At 37.3% G+C, this 16,384-nt stretch overlaps 1 protein-coding gene across 1 annotated transcript in view; it reads right to left on the bottom strand.

Annotated features, from left to right (window-relative positions):
- Positions 1–16,384, bottom strand: part of Malrd1 (MAM and LDL receptor class A domain containing 1) — a 463,630-nt gene that overhangs the window by 38,716 nt on the left and 408,530 nt on the right. The window lies entirely within an intron of this gene.

Genomic DNA, 16,384 nt, shown 5'->3' with positions numbered 1-16,384 from the left:
AAAGGCTACCGTTGCAGATTTCACTAAGAGGTTGCCTATATGGAATTTTTTTTTTCATATTTATTCTAGTCATGAATCTTCCCCGCTGAACTTCTATTTCTTGTCCTAACAGTCTGGTCTTTAAACTAAATCTGACAAGTGTTGATTCTAATCCCTTTAGGGACGCTTAATGAAAATGGAAGAAGAAATATGGTCATTGGCACATCTTCTGATTTCAAGGCTTACAAAAAGCATCCCCAAACCACGTAATATAGTAACACTCTTTAAGATTCTTGATGAATGTACATGGCAAGGAAGAGAGGGAGGTGTAGGATGTATTTCTACCCACTATACAGCAATTTCTCATGTAGAGAAAAATGGAGAAATCTGGAGGGTTTTTCTCAAAGTCAGTGTTTCCTGGGTGATGGACTGGGACTATATCAAGAAAATGGTGTAGGGAAATATAACTAATTGCTTAGCAAGGCACCTTAGCATCATGGATGAATTCACTGTAATAGAAAATAGGAAAGCAGGAGGAGCCTCTGAATAATCTCAGAACCACAGAGTGCTGCAACTCCGCAGTCCATGCCAGTGATTAATTTGCTTGGACTAATTTCTTCCATGACTAATTAGCTCCAACATGTTTTCCAAAATTCCTAAGTACTAGGTGGAGCCTACCTGAAAGAAAAAGATAAACATCCCGCTCCATTCATGCATACGTTTCTGTTTTCTTATACAAAGAGGAGAAAGGGAGAAATAAAATGTCATTAAATTCTTTCAGCTACAGCCCACACCCTAATCTTTCTTCAATTCTAGTAGGTCCTTTGCTATTAGCAGGTTTTAACCGAGGTGCCACTGAAATCACCCAGTTTTGGGTGTGCTTGGCAACACCCATTCGTTACTTTCCCACACCTGCAACACAAGCTCATCTTGTCTTGTCATTTGTGTACACACCCCAGCGATTTGTCACACTGCCAGGGCCAGGAAGGAGCAGCTCCACACTTACCAAGCTTGCGTTCATGGACCAATCGGTGGGACTCAGGAGAGGCTTGGCTCTGGCTGCTTAAGTGAATTGGGTTGTTGTCTCAAATGATAAATCAAGTTTAGCTTCTTTATATTTGTTCTAATAGGTCTGAAGAAAGCAAAGGGCATTCAGAGGGAGGGTTCCCTCATAAAGATGCTGTTATCTGAATATTCAAACTTAGAAGATAGTGTGCGTGACAATGAGGTGGCGTCTAATACTTGCCACAGATCCAGGAAATTTGAGGAACACACATTCAATTGTGCAGTTCTTATAAGTATGAACCACAAAGAATCTTCAAATTACTTTAAAATGTTATATCCCATCAGGAAAAAAATAAATAAGAGTTCCATGTTTTAAAATATTGGGGCTGGGAAGAAGGTCTGAGTTGGTAAAGTGCTTGCTGCAAAAACATGAAGACTAGAGTTCAATTTCCAGCACCCCAGTAAAAAGCCAGACACCCAGTAAAAAGGAGGTGTCTGCTTGTATTACCAGCCCTGTGGAGGCAAAGATGAGCGAATTCCTGGGGCTAGTGAGAGGCCCTGTCACACAAAGCAGGCTCCTCTGCTACTCCTGAAGTTGATCTCTGGCCTGCACATACACACATATATAGATACACATATACATGCACTTGCACACTGTACAGACACATGAACATGCACACATCTGCCTCACTAAAGTCACACATATGCACACACAAGGTTTGAAAGTCAAAAAAAAGTGACAAGCTCAGCTCTTCTGTGTGCCTCTTCAATGTCATTGCAACCGTCATGTCACATCGCCTTCACCTCCTGAATCAATTTTGTCCTGCAGTCCCATCGCATGCCTGCCCTTGGGCCTGGCTAAAGGCCACTGTCACTTTGTTGTGGGAACAGAATTGACTTTCTGGTCTTTAGAGTAATGCCACATTGTAAAATTTCTCTGATGCTAAACCTTCACTCTTTCCAGTTCTCGTAGAGCCCTGCCAGGTAAGATGGTTCTGTGTCAAAAAGCCTTCCCTGAAATGGGCTGCACAGCTTTGATCTCAATTTTCCTTGTGCTCATACCCTCCTAGCACTTGTTCCAAGTCCTCTCATTGAGAGACGCTCTTCCGTACTCTATGACTTTTCATGACCTCAACTGTCCATGGCTAGAAGTTTGCCTTGTTTCTTTATCCACCTGGACAGCTAGCATTTATCCCCAGAGACCATTGTCTTAGATCACTGGAGAATTTCTTTTGTGTCCTGGCTTGACTTAGACATTCCAAGTTTGGCACCATAGTGTCATGACAGCACTTAATCCCACAGAACCCTAGTGGCCAGTTTCCTGTTGACTTCTTTCAAACTAACTTTATTGAGGGAAAGGCCTATATGTACTCTCTCTTAAGGGATCTAACCAGCCAGCACCATTCTGTGTGTAAATGTTTGCTTAAAATAGTCATTGTAAAATAACAGCAGCTGATATATGCTATTAGAGTCATCAGCACACTTCTCTTCTGTGTATACACAATATCCTCTAGCCTTTAGAGCTCCCACTTACAGAATTAGCACACCATAGAGTCAACCGGGATAGTGGCCCAAGCACTAAGAGATGAGTTTGGCTCTTGGAGTATCAGAGCCAATAGTTGAAAAGTGGTACCTCATAATTTTTCAAATGGTATTGACTCTTCTGTTCTGAAGGCCCTATTTTGGGAACCCCTTTCTGAGAACAACTTCTGAGGTAAAAACCAACTATTCTTAATTTAGAGAAGAATCAGAACAGAGAGTCTTGTCTTTTTATGCAGTGAGTTCAGGTTCCTTAATCTACTTGAACTTTTGTCCTCACACCATATTAAATATTAACAAAAAGGTAAGTTCTGGTTCCTCATAAAATATTGTTTAGGTATTATTAGATTCTGTCCTTGGGGGATGATAATTCAGAGATGTCTGGTCCTGTGTGGCTTTTACTGCAACCTGAACTTGAATCCTGATTCCGACTGTGCAGCATTTCATATGTAGGCAGGAAGCATATTCATAAGTTATTTCAAATTATTATAGTAAAGAAAAACTTTAACTACTTTTGAGTAGAAAGAAGAGAAAATTGTTCTTCGTTTACTATGTACAAACAGGTGTGTGGTGAGCTGAAGTTGTTGAATAGTATGAAATATTTCCAAGTTAAAAACCATCAAGAAGTTGATGTTTTGCACTTTGTGTCTCCCCTGCTTTCCTTTTGCTGTTATGAAGTAGCAAGTTCCTAGAGCTTTCTGGGGAGCATAACAAACAAAAGGAAAAATGAAAGAAAGAAGAAATAACAATATAGCTAAAGAATTCACAAACTGGACAATTGGTAATAGACTATTGGTAGTAGAAACTGGATTCTTCCAAGATTGAATAAGGCGAAAATACACAGGTTTGCCGTGGAATATTAATTGCAATACAAAATATTTTGAAGGGTATCATTTTGGGGATTTTTTTCTCCCCATGAAGTCACTTTTTTTTCCTTTAAAAACATATTTTGGACTTTTAGTTCCAGCAAGACCTTTTATTCATACTTTATGTCCTACACACTGAAATATACATGAACAAACAAACACAACATGGGGAGGTTAAAATGAAGAAAGAAAGAGTCATGTGTTGCTGGGTTATGGAAAGAATTTCACTAGTTGTGTTACAAAGCCTGGGCTAAGAACTGTAGGAGTCTTAGACTGGCTCTGACCTTTTGGTAAAGAAAGGAAGGTTTTAGTTGTAAAACCCGAACAAAATCTGAACTCCTGCCATGGCTCTACACCAAACTGAGGGAGAATTCCAGGCTCAACACTCGGCTTTTCTGAGAAATTACTGAGCACTTTCTGTTTTTTAGCCTTGTTTTAGGTTCCAGGCAACTTCATCAGCAGATTGTGTTCTTTCTGGCCTTCAAACACACATAGGATAATGGCAACGCCCTTGCCCTACACACAATCAACTTATTCTTGTCTCATATGTCTTCTGTGATAGGTGTACTCTATCCATATCTTGAGATGTTTTTGCTTTCATATAATTGTCATTTTGGCTCTAATCCTAATCTCTGAGAAGGCCTTAATCAAAGACCTCAGATGCAATACCTTTCACCTAGTTTCTAGTAATCTCCTTAACCCCATTATCTTTCTTTCTTACATCTCTTTTAACTATATATGAACATCTGACTTCACACACACACACTTAATTTATACTAAAGTGTATGAGCAGAAGTCTGAAGACCCAACTGGGGTGGATGATTTTGTGGAAACAATATAAACTGTGAACATAATTTAAGCAGAATATACAGAGTAGTTTCATGACACCTGCAGTACTGAAAGAGTCTTAAACATGTTTCAAATTAGGCATCTTAACCACTCAAAGTCTCAGGAAGGGGCCATATAGCATTCTCATCCAGTGTGTGCTGTTTCAGAAAGAAGTCAGTGTTTGCTTGTCATTAGGACCTCACACAGTGTTATACACAAGGGAAAAGGACAGTATGGCCAATTTTATACATGTCAAAGTCTGAAGTAAAATGGCAGCAACCCTAATGTAAAGGGCACATGCAGCCTGCTGTGAGTCTCATCTCTTCATACGTGGTTCTAATGCACAGGAAGAGGCAGGTGAATTTGTACAAGGAGTATGTGTACGTCACCAAGGGTCTGTGTCCAACAGTATAGCTACCTCCCCTCCCCCAGCCACAGTTCTGATGGCGTTTTTTCTAGGTCTCGTTGAACAAAGTTTGTCTAAGTATAAAATCAATCCAAAATAATTTTGTTGTTTATGTAGAATCTTTTCATTTCTATCCTGGTCTAGGTCATTTGCTGAGGAATTCCCTTAAATTTTTAACAAACAGTTTCAAATTTTTAGTAATTTTTAGGTTATATATATGTACATGCACACGCACATACATATACATATAGATATAAATGAATATGCCTTTAAATAAATGAAAGGTTGAAAATTAGCTACTTTCGTACAAAAGGCTAAGTATCTTTGCTACATATATCCAAATAATACATTCTCAAGATCATAGACTGATCGCTTTTGGAGATGTGTAAAAATTCTGTATTAAATATGTTGGCTTTCAACATGCATGCTTCCTGCACTTGTGGATTCAATAATACTCAGACAGAAAATATTTGGGAAAAATCATGTGAAATTACATAGATATTTTTGGCATCATCTCCTAAACAATATAATATGATAATCATTTACATTGTATTTACACTGTACATGTATTTTAGTAATATAGACATGGTTTAAAATACACAGGCAATTTGCATAGTATATATGCAAATACTCAACCATTTTCTATAAATGTCTTGGACAACTGTAGAGTCTACAACACACATCAGGGTTCTAGAATCATTCTCCTGTGGATATTGAAGGCTTATAGCACATTTAAATATCTCTAACTAAGAACAAGTGAAGAAACATGTACATCACACTTCTATTGAAGTGTGTACATAATATAGTCAAATATTTATTGTGTGTACCTAGGCACACATGCACACATCACAGAGTGGCCTTTGCATTCGTTATGTGTCTTCCACCATCAGATTAACTGATGACCTCTCAAAGTTTTCATGCTTGGACAAAGCAAAGAATAATGGTCTTTAACATGCAGCAACTGGAGAAGGAACACTATGGATGAGCATGTGTGGTCAGCACATAGTTGGGGTCTCTGTGATAACATTATAATGGCTAAGGTATTGATGGTAGAAAAATTACCTTAAGTACTATTTTATTTTCTGAAGATCTTATCAATTTTAAGGACAAACTTCATTTGACTTCTGGAAATACTCTAGGTGAAGAAGGTGGAAAAGAATTAAAAAAAAAACAAGGCAAAGAAAAACAAGACATAGAAAGTGATGTAACAGAGACTTGTGTTACAAACAGACTTTGTCAAGATGTAATTGTGGAGTTTCTGTCATGACAAACCTAATAATGACTTTACCACATCCCATATATAAAAAAACAAGCACTTCTTGTTCAACTAAAATGTATGTGCTTGTATTTTCTGAGGGTCTTGCAACATTTGTCAGGAAGCAGATTCAAATTTTTAGTCAGTTACAACTGATACTTAGCAAATATTGCTTTTGTTTATCTTGCTAAATACATAACTATTTTTATATCATGTTATGTTGGTGTGTTCATGACATGCAAATATGGTGAAATATATTTGCATTTGTTTCACACATTTGATTTGCATATTTATACCAGTGCAAGATTTTTAAAGCTTACATTGGATAATTCAAATATTTATCAGACCCTATATACCATATATTATGTGCTAAAATGTCTTTTAAAATTATTGTGATGTTTTCAAATAAAGATTTTATAGTTCTGTGTTCAGAAATATTTTTGGATGACCAAATGCTATTCTCTGAATGCTGGAATAGAAGCACAAATAAAAACTCCCTTTATCTCATGAAATTAATATTTTATTGAAGGGAACATGGTGGGTATGGATGAGAGCATACAGTGAACAAATATAAAAGTGAGTATGTATTTATTGACAGAATCAGGGCACAACTAAACACTAGACATGAGACTACGAGTATAGAATAGATAACTCTTTCAAATTACATTTTTAGGATTTATTGATTTAAAATTTTTATATGTACTGGTGTTTTTTGTTCATGTATGCCCTGCATGGATGTGATGTTGGAGTCCCCTCTGTGTGCTGTGATTACCATTAATGAATAAAGAAACTGCTATGGACTTATAGCAAGACAGTACTTAGGTACTCAGGGAAAACTAAACTGAATGCTGGGAGGAAGAAGGCAGAGTTAAAGAAATGCCATGCAGCCACTGGAGACAGACGTGCTGAAACTTTGCTGGTAGGCGACGACCTCATGGTGATATACAGATTAATAAATATGGGTTAATTAATATGAGTTAGCCAATAAGAAGCTAGAGCTAATGGGCCAAGCAATGATTTAATTAACACAGTTTCTGTGTGATTATTTCAAGTCTAAGCTAGCTGGGCAGCCAGACACCAACAAGCAGTCCTTCTTGCAACATGTATGTGTGTTCAGTACCAATAGACGTCAGAAAAAAGTGTGTGATCCCCATGAACTGGAGTTACCAGTTCTCATCTGGGTTATGGGAATCAAACCCAGGTCCTCTGTAAGAGCAGTAATGTTTTTAAGCACTGAATCATTGCCGAGGCACACTCTCAAGAAGTTTTAGCATTAAATGGAGATGGATCTGCTGAGGACAAGTCCAGAAAGTGGGTTGAGTGGGGAAGTGGAGAAGTGGGGGCTACCTTATCTCTTTAAGGAGATGGCTTCAAGATCATGTTTGTAATTTAGTGGGGAGACTGGTTTCTGACAGACAAAACCCACACAAAAGGAATTCGTGGGAAAAGGGGAATAGGTCCCAAAGCCTCTGTTGGACAGGGTCTTTTCAGAAAGATTCCTTAAAATGTGACAGGTGATGGCCTGTGTATAAGGTTCCTGGTAGAACTACTCGGCAGTTCTCTGATAAAGAATATCTTAGGGGGACTTGAAGGAAAGTGATTGGCAGAAGCAGCCCTGTGGGGTGGAAGGCATGCCAAGGGGGATAAAAGCATGGGGATCATTTCTGACTCTTCGACAAGAATAAAACTAGAAATGTGAATGGTTTAAAATCTCCACATAAATGCATGTGTAACACTGCGACTCTGTGGGTAGCATTTGTGCTTCTTGTTTTTTATTAGAGTATCACGTGACTATAGTCACACACAAGCAAGTCGCACTGGAAGTCATATTTTATTAGAGTATCACATGACTATAGTCACACATGTGCAAGCCGCACTGGAAGTGCAGCTCTAACTTATAAATTGTAACAATTTCTTCAGGTGCTTCTTATGCTGTAAGCTTGGAACTTGCTATGTAGCCTAGGATGGCCTTAAACTCCTAATCCTCCCGCTTTCACTTTTCAAGTGCTTAGATAATAGGCATGAACCACCACAGTTGGATCCTGAATCTCTAGTTTTAAATATAATACCTATAATTTTATTTATTTCACTGTTACAAATAATTTCTCTATATTTCACAGCCAGCACCTCCTTTCTGCTCCTCCAATAGCCGTCTTCTCCATTCTCCATTTCCATGTGTCCAAATTCAGGCTGACACACACTCACACACACACACACACACAAATTATCACATGAAGTTTTATCCATTACTGAACCAATACCATATGCATATTAATATTTGCTTATTTTCAATCTCCTGGAGTTAATTACCCAATTTGTATTAGCTTCCTAGTTGCTATACTTTATGTCCAAGTTTGGAGCTTGCCAACAAATTTGAGTGCAACATTCTACCACAGTAAAATGTCAGGCAAACAAACAATATTCGTTTTCCTTTCAATAGAGAAACTCCCAAAGGAGAATTTTAGAAGAGAATTTTGACCTTTATGCCACTTTCCTTTTATGCCACCCTGGACCGGCTTTTCAAGAACTTGGAGCTCTTCTGTTTATGATCAGGTTGGCGTCCCTGATCCATTTCTTCCTCTGCTACAGTTAATTCCCTGGTTTTGACACTCTACAGCATGCACAAGAGGTTACTGTGCTCATGGTCAGTTTTTAGTTTGTTTGGATTTGGAAATCAGGTTCAAAACTTGTGGATGCGATGCTGTCCATCATACCCCCCATTCCCTTTCAGCTTCTGTATATCTCCATGATAGTCTACCTTCCAGAGATTCTCGGGTCACTCACCATATTTTCTATAGAAACTGTTACGTTCCAGCTGTCCTTAAGCAATCAGAATAGAAGAGGGCAAAAGAAATCATAACAGTAAGGAAGGGGATGTACTCTTGAGGAGGAAGAAAAACCCAACCAGAGTAAAGATGGGGAAAGAGTAGGAAAGGGACCTAATGCCAGGACATCACGCAGTATACCTAGGATGGGCAGAAAAAATTGTTTTCCCTGATATAAAGAGAGTTATGTAAGTAATTCTATGGTGATCTCCTTATTAATCAAGACACCTTGTAACTGGTGTTTGCCTTAAATTTAAGTGCTTAATGATACATAAATAATGTTATTTTAAAATAACTTTTGTAATAAAATATTAAAAAGTCTATGATAAAGTACAAAAAGAAGCTTCCCAATGTTATACACACAGCATGGTCTTGTTTTATTGTTTTTGTTTTTGTTGTTGTTTTTAAAGATACATGAGCATACAATCTGACTACTTTAGAGGAATTAGGCCTTTGTTTTGATGATTCTGAATTTTTCTAAAAGAAATCAGTAAATACTAATTTTCAATGCAATAAGAACACAAGAGTCTTTAAAACAAATGTATGAACTTAATCTTTTCCCTTAAAAAAACTTAGATGTGAGGAAGGCAAACATAATCACTCAGTCTTCAAGTGCCTCAGTTTCCTCATCTATTAAATATGCAGAGCTAAAATCGGTGATGTCATGGTGATACTGCAAGTACTCACCCATGGAAATACCGCTAGGTGCTTAGCGTGTCACAGGGGTATTGTCCACTTTCTATGATGATCAAATATCACCATACATGTTTAGTAAGTTCTTAATTTATTCTGTGTATAGTGCTTGTTATTAGACTTTTATGCCTAAAGCTACTGACATTTTGATAAAAAAATGTGTTTCAAATGACTGGTAGAGTAAATGCTAACAGACTGAAATAGACAAAACCTCTGTGTCCTAAAATAACCTGGATGGCTGATTATAAAAGGGAGGGAAAAACATAGACTAGTGACCTGGTTGTGGCAGGTCAGTAAACAGATAGCTTTACACAATGCCAATTAAAATATTCACAAGATAACAAACCATTTGCCTCCCAAAGTAAATCATGGACTGCATTGCTTCTTCACTTCTTTCTTTTAAAAAGACCCCAATTATTTTTAGTGGCTTCATCCTGGAGACTCTCATGTAGTAAGCAGAATGTTGTTAGAGGCACACTACCAAGCATACCACAGAGAGATTTTTCACTATGGCTGACTTACAGTAAACAAAATAAATGATAGGAAATTAGAGCAGGTTTTAAGTATCCTGTTGGTAAAGTATAATAAAAATGCAAGCTGAGCATGTCCTCAGATGAGCTTCTAGTCTAATACCCTGTCTCCATCTTTCTTCATATATATGTAACAAAATTCAGGATCAAAGAAGAAAAGAAAATGGGGAAAAATGACTCAACTTGTGGTCCAGTAGCTGCTATTCTTTTCCGTTACCATCAAGCACATCACAAACTCTATGCCTTAGATATTCATCGTTAGGAAATGGAATATAAATAGAGGATAATCTCGGTGACCCTTTCTGCCTACTCCTCCAACTCATTTTGTTCTTCCTTCTCTCAGTTATCTAGGCCAACCACATCTGTCCTGTCAAGTTCTGCTGTGAGCTGATAAGGGCATCAGCAATATATTCAAAATATCCTTGCTATTTGGCCCTGTGTATGTTAGGCACTATTATTATGTTTATATGCTTCTCAAAACTGTTCTGCTTTTCTGTTAAAAATATAGTTGCTTACACTCAGCTATCAAAATAAAATGGCCACTAATAGTGTGAACTCAATGAACACATATCACCAGAGTTCTTGAGAAGAGCAGAGTAGCTTCCAAAAAGTATAAGAGATATATCTTCTACTCAAATATGAAATCTATGTGATGATTTCTAGTTAAATCATTCAACTTTATTTTGTTTTTATTTGTTTTTTGAGATAGTTCTTATATATCCTAGACTATCCTTGGGTCTTTATATATCTGAAGATGACCTTGAACTTCTGATATTTCTGTCTCTATATCCTAAATGCTGGGATTACAGAATTGTGTTACTACTGCAGGATATAACTTAGGATGTTATGTACACTAGGCTAGGCTTCTACCAGTTACCTATATACCCAATCCTGTGGAAATGTTAAGGGCCTTTAAAAATTATTTTATTCCATTCTAGGAATCGTCTATGAAGTAGTTAAAGCAGATATTTACATTACAAACATGGAGATCTCAGTGTTTATGAAGGTCTTATAGGAAACAAAAGAAATAATACAACACATGTTCTTGGTGAAATTTAAAAATCATTTATATTCTAAATAACTTAGAACTTTTTTGAATTAGGATTTACAATTCCTTTTCATTCTCTTTCTCCCTTCTTCCTCTTTCTTCTTTCCTGCACTCTTACCCCTCTTATCACTTGGGATGGAACTAAAAGCTTTATGCATGTTAAATATGCACTTTATTATAGAGCCATACTCCAACCCATCAAATCTCCTTTCTTGATTCCTTAATTCTTAAGATATAGCTCCCCACCCCAACAAAATGTACTTTATTTGCTGCTCCTGTGGTCACTTCCTGGCACGTTAATTGACGGAACCGAGTTGAAGACCCAAACAAAAATCCACATGCCTATGAACACCTTATTTTTAATAAAGAAGCCAGAAATACATAATGGGGGGAAAAGTCAGCATCTTTATTTTTTTTTAAATATTTATTTTATTTGTTTATTATGTATACAATATTCTGTCTGTGTGTATGCCTGCAGGCCGGAAGAGGGCACCAGACCTCTTTACAGATGGTTGTGAGCCACCATGTGGTTGCCGGGAATTGAACTCAGGACCTTTGGAAGAGCAGGCAATGCTCTTAACCACTGAGCCATCTCTCCAGCCCCGTCAGCATCTTTAATAAATGGTGTTGGTCAAACTGGATGGCTGCTTGCAGAAGAAAGCTACTAGATCCATCCTTATCATTCTTCCAACTCAACTCCTTATGGATCAAATGCATCAACACAAAATCAGATATACCAAACCTGATAGAAGAGAAAGTGGGGAATTGCCTTGAACTTATTGGCACTGGAGAAGACTTTCTGAACAGAACACCATTAGGATAGGTGTTAAGATCAGTATTAGTAAATGGGATCTCATGAAACTCAAAAGCTTCCATAAGAAAAAGAACACCAGCACTTGGACAAAGTAGAAACCAACAGAATAGTTAAAAGGTCAGCCTTGTTTGCAACAACCGAGTGATACCCCATTATGTAAATGTACCACATTTTCTTTACCCATTTCCAGATTTTGCCTATTAGAAATAAAGCTGCCAAGTGCCCTTGTGATATGATTGAGCGTTCTTTGGGTAGTAGCAGAGGAAGAACTGAGAGGAGAGGAGGCAAGGAAAACTGTGACTGACATGGAAAATAAAATAAATTTATAAAAAAATCAAAATAAAACCAAAACAAAAGCAAAACAAAAAGATTTACCCTACATTCAATAAGAGGACTAATATACAAAATATATGAAATTTAAGAAATTAGATATCAAAAACCAAATAATTCCATCAAAATAAAGAGTACATATCTGAAATAGAGAATTCTTAATAGAAGAAACTCAAATGATGGAGATACACTTAAAGAAATGTTCAACATTCTTAGCCATCAGGGGAATGCAAAACTACTTTGAGATTTCATTATATATCTATCAGAATGGCTAAGTCAGTAACACAAGTGACAGCTCATGCTGGTGAGGATGTGAACAAAGAGGAACACTCATCTTTGCTGTTGGTAGTACAGATTTGTACAGTTAATATGAAAAAAAAAAACACTTGCCAAACCATGTTCATTGCTGCTTTACTCATAATAGCCAGAAATGGGAAACAACTTACATGTTCCTCAACAGAAGAATAGATAAAGAAAATATTTTACACTTACACAACAGAATATTAGTCAAATGTTTTTTTTTTTAAAAAAAAAACACATGCTTTCCAGAATCAGGCATTATTTTCCTCCTATTAAGTAGACCTTAAGTCCAATTAGAAGCTGATTATAACTGCTGTGATAAGAATGTTCCCTTCACACCTTTGGGGCTATCTTGCCAACAGTGGTTTTTGTTGTGATTCTTGGGATCATCACAGCCAGGTGGGACCATAAGTTACTTCTTTCTTTTTCCTCTTGAATGAAGCTCAGTAGCTTTCACAGATTTAATTTGAAAGCCGATGTTCATATCTGTTAGTCTTTAAAATATCTCTTTTGATTTAAATGCATTTTGTAGTTAATTTAAACTTATTACCAGAGAAGAAAGAGTGAGTACTTTTTGTCAAATAGTATATGGGGGGCTGCAATTCTTTATTTTTCACTAAATATCTTCAGTCATCATAAGTTTTAATGCAGCAGGAGGGAGAGGAATTCGAAGCAGTGTGTAAGTATTCATGACTTCAGTCCAGCACAGGCTGCTATGTCTCTGACATTTCTTTTAAGCAAAGCAATATCTTAGTAATCACTTCTGGTTCCACTCCGCACCTGGTTATTTTCATCTTCACATTATCTAGTACTGCATTTCCTAGCAACAAAGGGGAGTTCTTTGGGGAACTTAGTTTCCTAACTTGTTTTTACTTTAAGAGATATGAATTTTAAGTTCAGCTGAATGTTAAGTTTACTTATGCAACTGAGCATAAGTAAAAGCAAACAAAGTAGCCACTTATCATGCTGAAGGTTTCTCCTTCAAAATTAGATGAGAAGAAAATGCATAACTCAATGTGACTTTCCTCCCGGGGTGAGAGTTGACTGGAGAAATGTGGGTAATGACATCCATCCCAGTCTAAGCCAGCCTCTATATCCATTTCCATTAGTGCATACCTTGTCCTTGTCCTTTAGTGAAGCGCCGACAAAATAAAATGGGCCTCCACTCACTCATGGGCTTGAAAAATGACTGTGGTTGATTAACTATGTTCTCCCATATATCTTATTAAATGCACTAAAAACTCACACTTTAGGAAAAAATGTTCTCTCCCTTCTCTTAAGCTTAGATTCGTCTTTTCTCCATGAGATGTCCACGTTCCCAGTGGAATGAACTTGCCAGAAAGATGGCAGTGTATTTAGGAGGTGATACATCACTTTGTCACTTAAAGAAAATCACAGATACCTTTTCTCCCACAGAAGACAGCATCATGCTACAAAGGTATGGCTGAGTACTCTGAGCATTGACTGGTGCTTATCAGTGATAACTTGCTCATTGGTAACACACAGTTACTCATGTCGATGCTTCTTTGACGGGATCCAGGGTGGTTTCTCAGCAGCACCCATGCGGACAAACTATCTATCATCAAATAACAATATCTCAGTCAAGGATACAAACTATACAGAATAGGAGGAAAATGAACTTCAGACAAAAAGCAACCCTTAAAGCAACCTCCATGAGCATCAAAAATGAATAGCATCCTAGAGTATGTATGGACTTTTAGAAAATTGTCCTTGAGTTTTGTTTACTTCTAGGAGTACACACACACATATCCAATCATGGAGTTGGTTGCATAAACAAATAAATATTGAAACTGTAAGAAAAGTGAACTTTGAATTTTCTTAAGGATTTTATTCTACCCCTTTTTAAATATCTATGCCTATAGAAGGCACTTATTTATCTCATTACTTTTCTAAAATTATTTGTGTTGAAATGCTACTTAAAGCAGACTTCTAGACAATAGCCGTAAGTTACTTTTCTCTCCCATGACTTCCACTACATAAAGTAAATTGGTTGATTTATTTTGCTCTTGTTACAGGAATCTATTCCAGCTATGAACTCAAGAATAGTTAGAGAAAAATGTGTATTCTCTCATCCTTAGCATTGAATCAATATTTTTTCTTGTTATTGTAATCAAATACATAGCAAAAAACAACTTAAGGGGATGAGGAGTCCACTTGGGCTCACGGTTTGGGGTGGAGTTCATCATGGTGTGGAAAGCATGGTGATTGAGGGCATTCTTGGCTGCCAGTGCTGATATGCTTTGCCTTATCTTGCTGAATCAGTAAAGAGAGAGCAGGCAGTGAGCATGGGCATACTATCACTCTCCAGATCCCCGCCCCTGCCCAGACCCTATTCCTTCAACTAGCTTCCACCTCCCGAAGGATCCACAGCCTCTCATAAAGTATCATGAACTGGAGATCAGTGTTACCAACACATGAGCCTGGAGACCAGTGTTTCCAACACATTAGCCTGTGCAGACATTGCACATACACATATTATGAAGCACCCTCCATGAGTGCACAATGGTTTTAAAAATGAGATTCCAGTGGTGTTTCCCAACACTTTCTCCCAGGTAAAAAATAAACTTCTCTGAATTGCTTTGCTATTGTCCTTCCCGTTGTGCTCCCAGAGGCCACATAGTCAGTGCCAGGCTACTTACAATTTAGCAAATACAATTGTGTGCATTTGGTTTCTCCAAAGAATAGGTTACAGTATTTAGTAACCTTTCATTTATTGTTCAAGGTTAGTCCTCAGATAACTTCAGACAAAACAAAAAGTAGGTAGCCCCTACCTAAGTAGAACATACCAGCCACTTACTTTTCTAGTTTTCATGGCAGGTGGCAGCTGAGGATAGTGCAACTCTCTGCCAGAGTCTGTCTGTCACCTTGACTATGAACATGAAGGAAATGATGCATGATGGCCAACCCCACTAGCCATTTTGGTGCTATCATCAGTTGTCAGTTGGTGGGCAATTTTGACATAAGCTTAGCTCTACGTTGAGTAGTGACAATATCAGTGTATCTCTGTCAATACTGTGTTGTGAATTTGGCCCCTATTTTTGGATTCATAGTCCCTGAGTTTTTTTCTCCAGCCTTCTGGGAACTATACAAAGTTTATTTTAAAATAAATTTTTCTACTTAAACCTATTTCTTTGGTTTGTAACTGAAAAACTGACTGCCTTGTCCAGCAAGACCTTTTCTCTGATCTCATTGCATTTTACAACAGTCTGTTATGCGAATATCTCATCATATCATGGCTCTGTCACTCATCTGTCCCTCTGGCTATATTAATCATCATGAAGCCACAATAATTGCTTTCATTATGTTTCCTCCCCCACATCTAACAAGCTTTGTGGTAAAAATAGTACTCATAAAGAGTCTGCTTATTTTGTATGAAGGAACTGTTTAAGGAATAACTAAATAATTGTCTTTTTAAAGTAATTTTCTATTACATTATAGTTTTTTCTTTGTAAGACATGCCACTACTGGAACTTGCTAATTTAGAGTATTTTCTAAAGATGCTCTTTTGAGTGGCTGAATAGTCCTCTCCTCAGCTTCAGAATAAACAATTTTAATGGTACTGAGATATAAATGATCCCAGCATCCCAGCATCTTCCCGGGTATCCCAGTCCCAGTTGCTTTATTCACTACTCCAATCATCAGGAGATAGGATGTGCTAATTTCCTACCCGTGATAATGGATTAATAAACTTGTAACTAAAAAACAGTGTCTGAATTCTGTAAACTTGTGATCGTTTGTTTGTTTTTCAACAGAGGAAAGTAAGTGAAATGGTGTTTTATGAAATGTTCCATCATTGACTTAAAATATTTGAAGCAGGAACAGCAATTATCCTTCAATTTGGGTAAAGGGTTCTAGAAAGAATGGAGAGTTTGATTTTCTAGTGTTCATCCGCTGCCTGGGAAACCCATTGTAGTCTCTGCCTACTTCTGTTAACACTGTCAGGAT

This window comes from Alexandromys fortis, unplaced genomic scaffold (genome assembly GCF_014885135.2).
Source record: "Alexandromys fortis isolate MF-2015 unplaced genomic scaffold, M_Fortis_MF-2015_v1.1 scaffold_54, whole genome shotgun sequence".
In the NCBI taxonomy this organism is placed as follows: domain Eukaryota; kingdom Metazoa; phylum Chordata; class Mammalia; order Rodentia; family Cricetidae; genus Alexandromys; species Alexandromys fortis.
The sequence above is the reverse complement of the archived record's forward strand: the minus strand, read 5'-3'. Positions and strand labels throughout refer to the sequence as shown.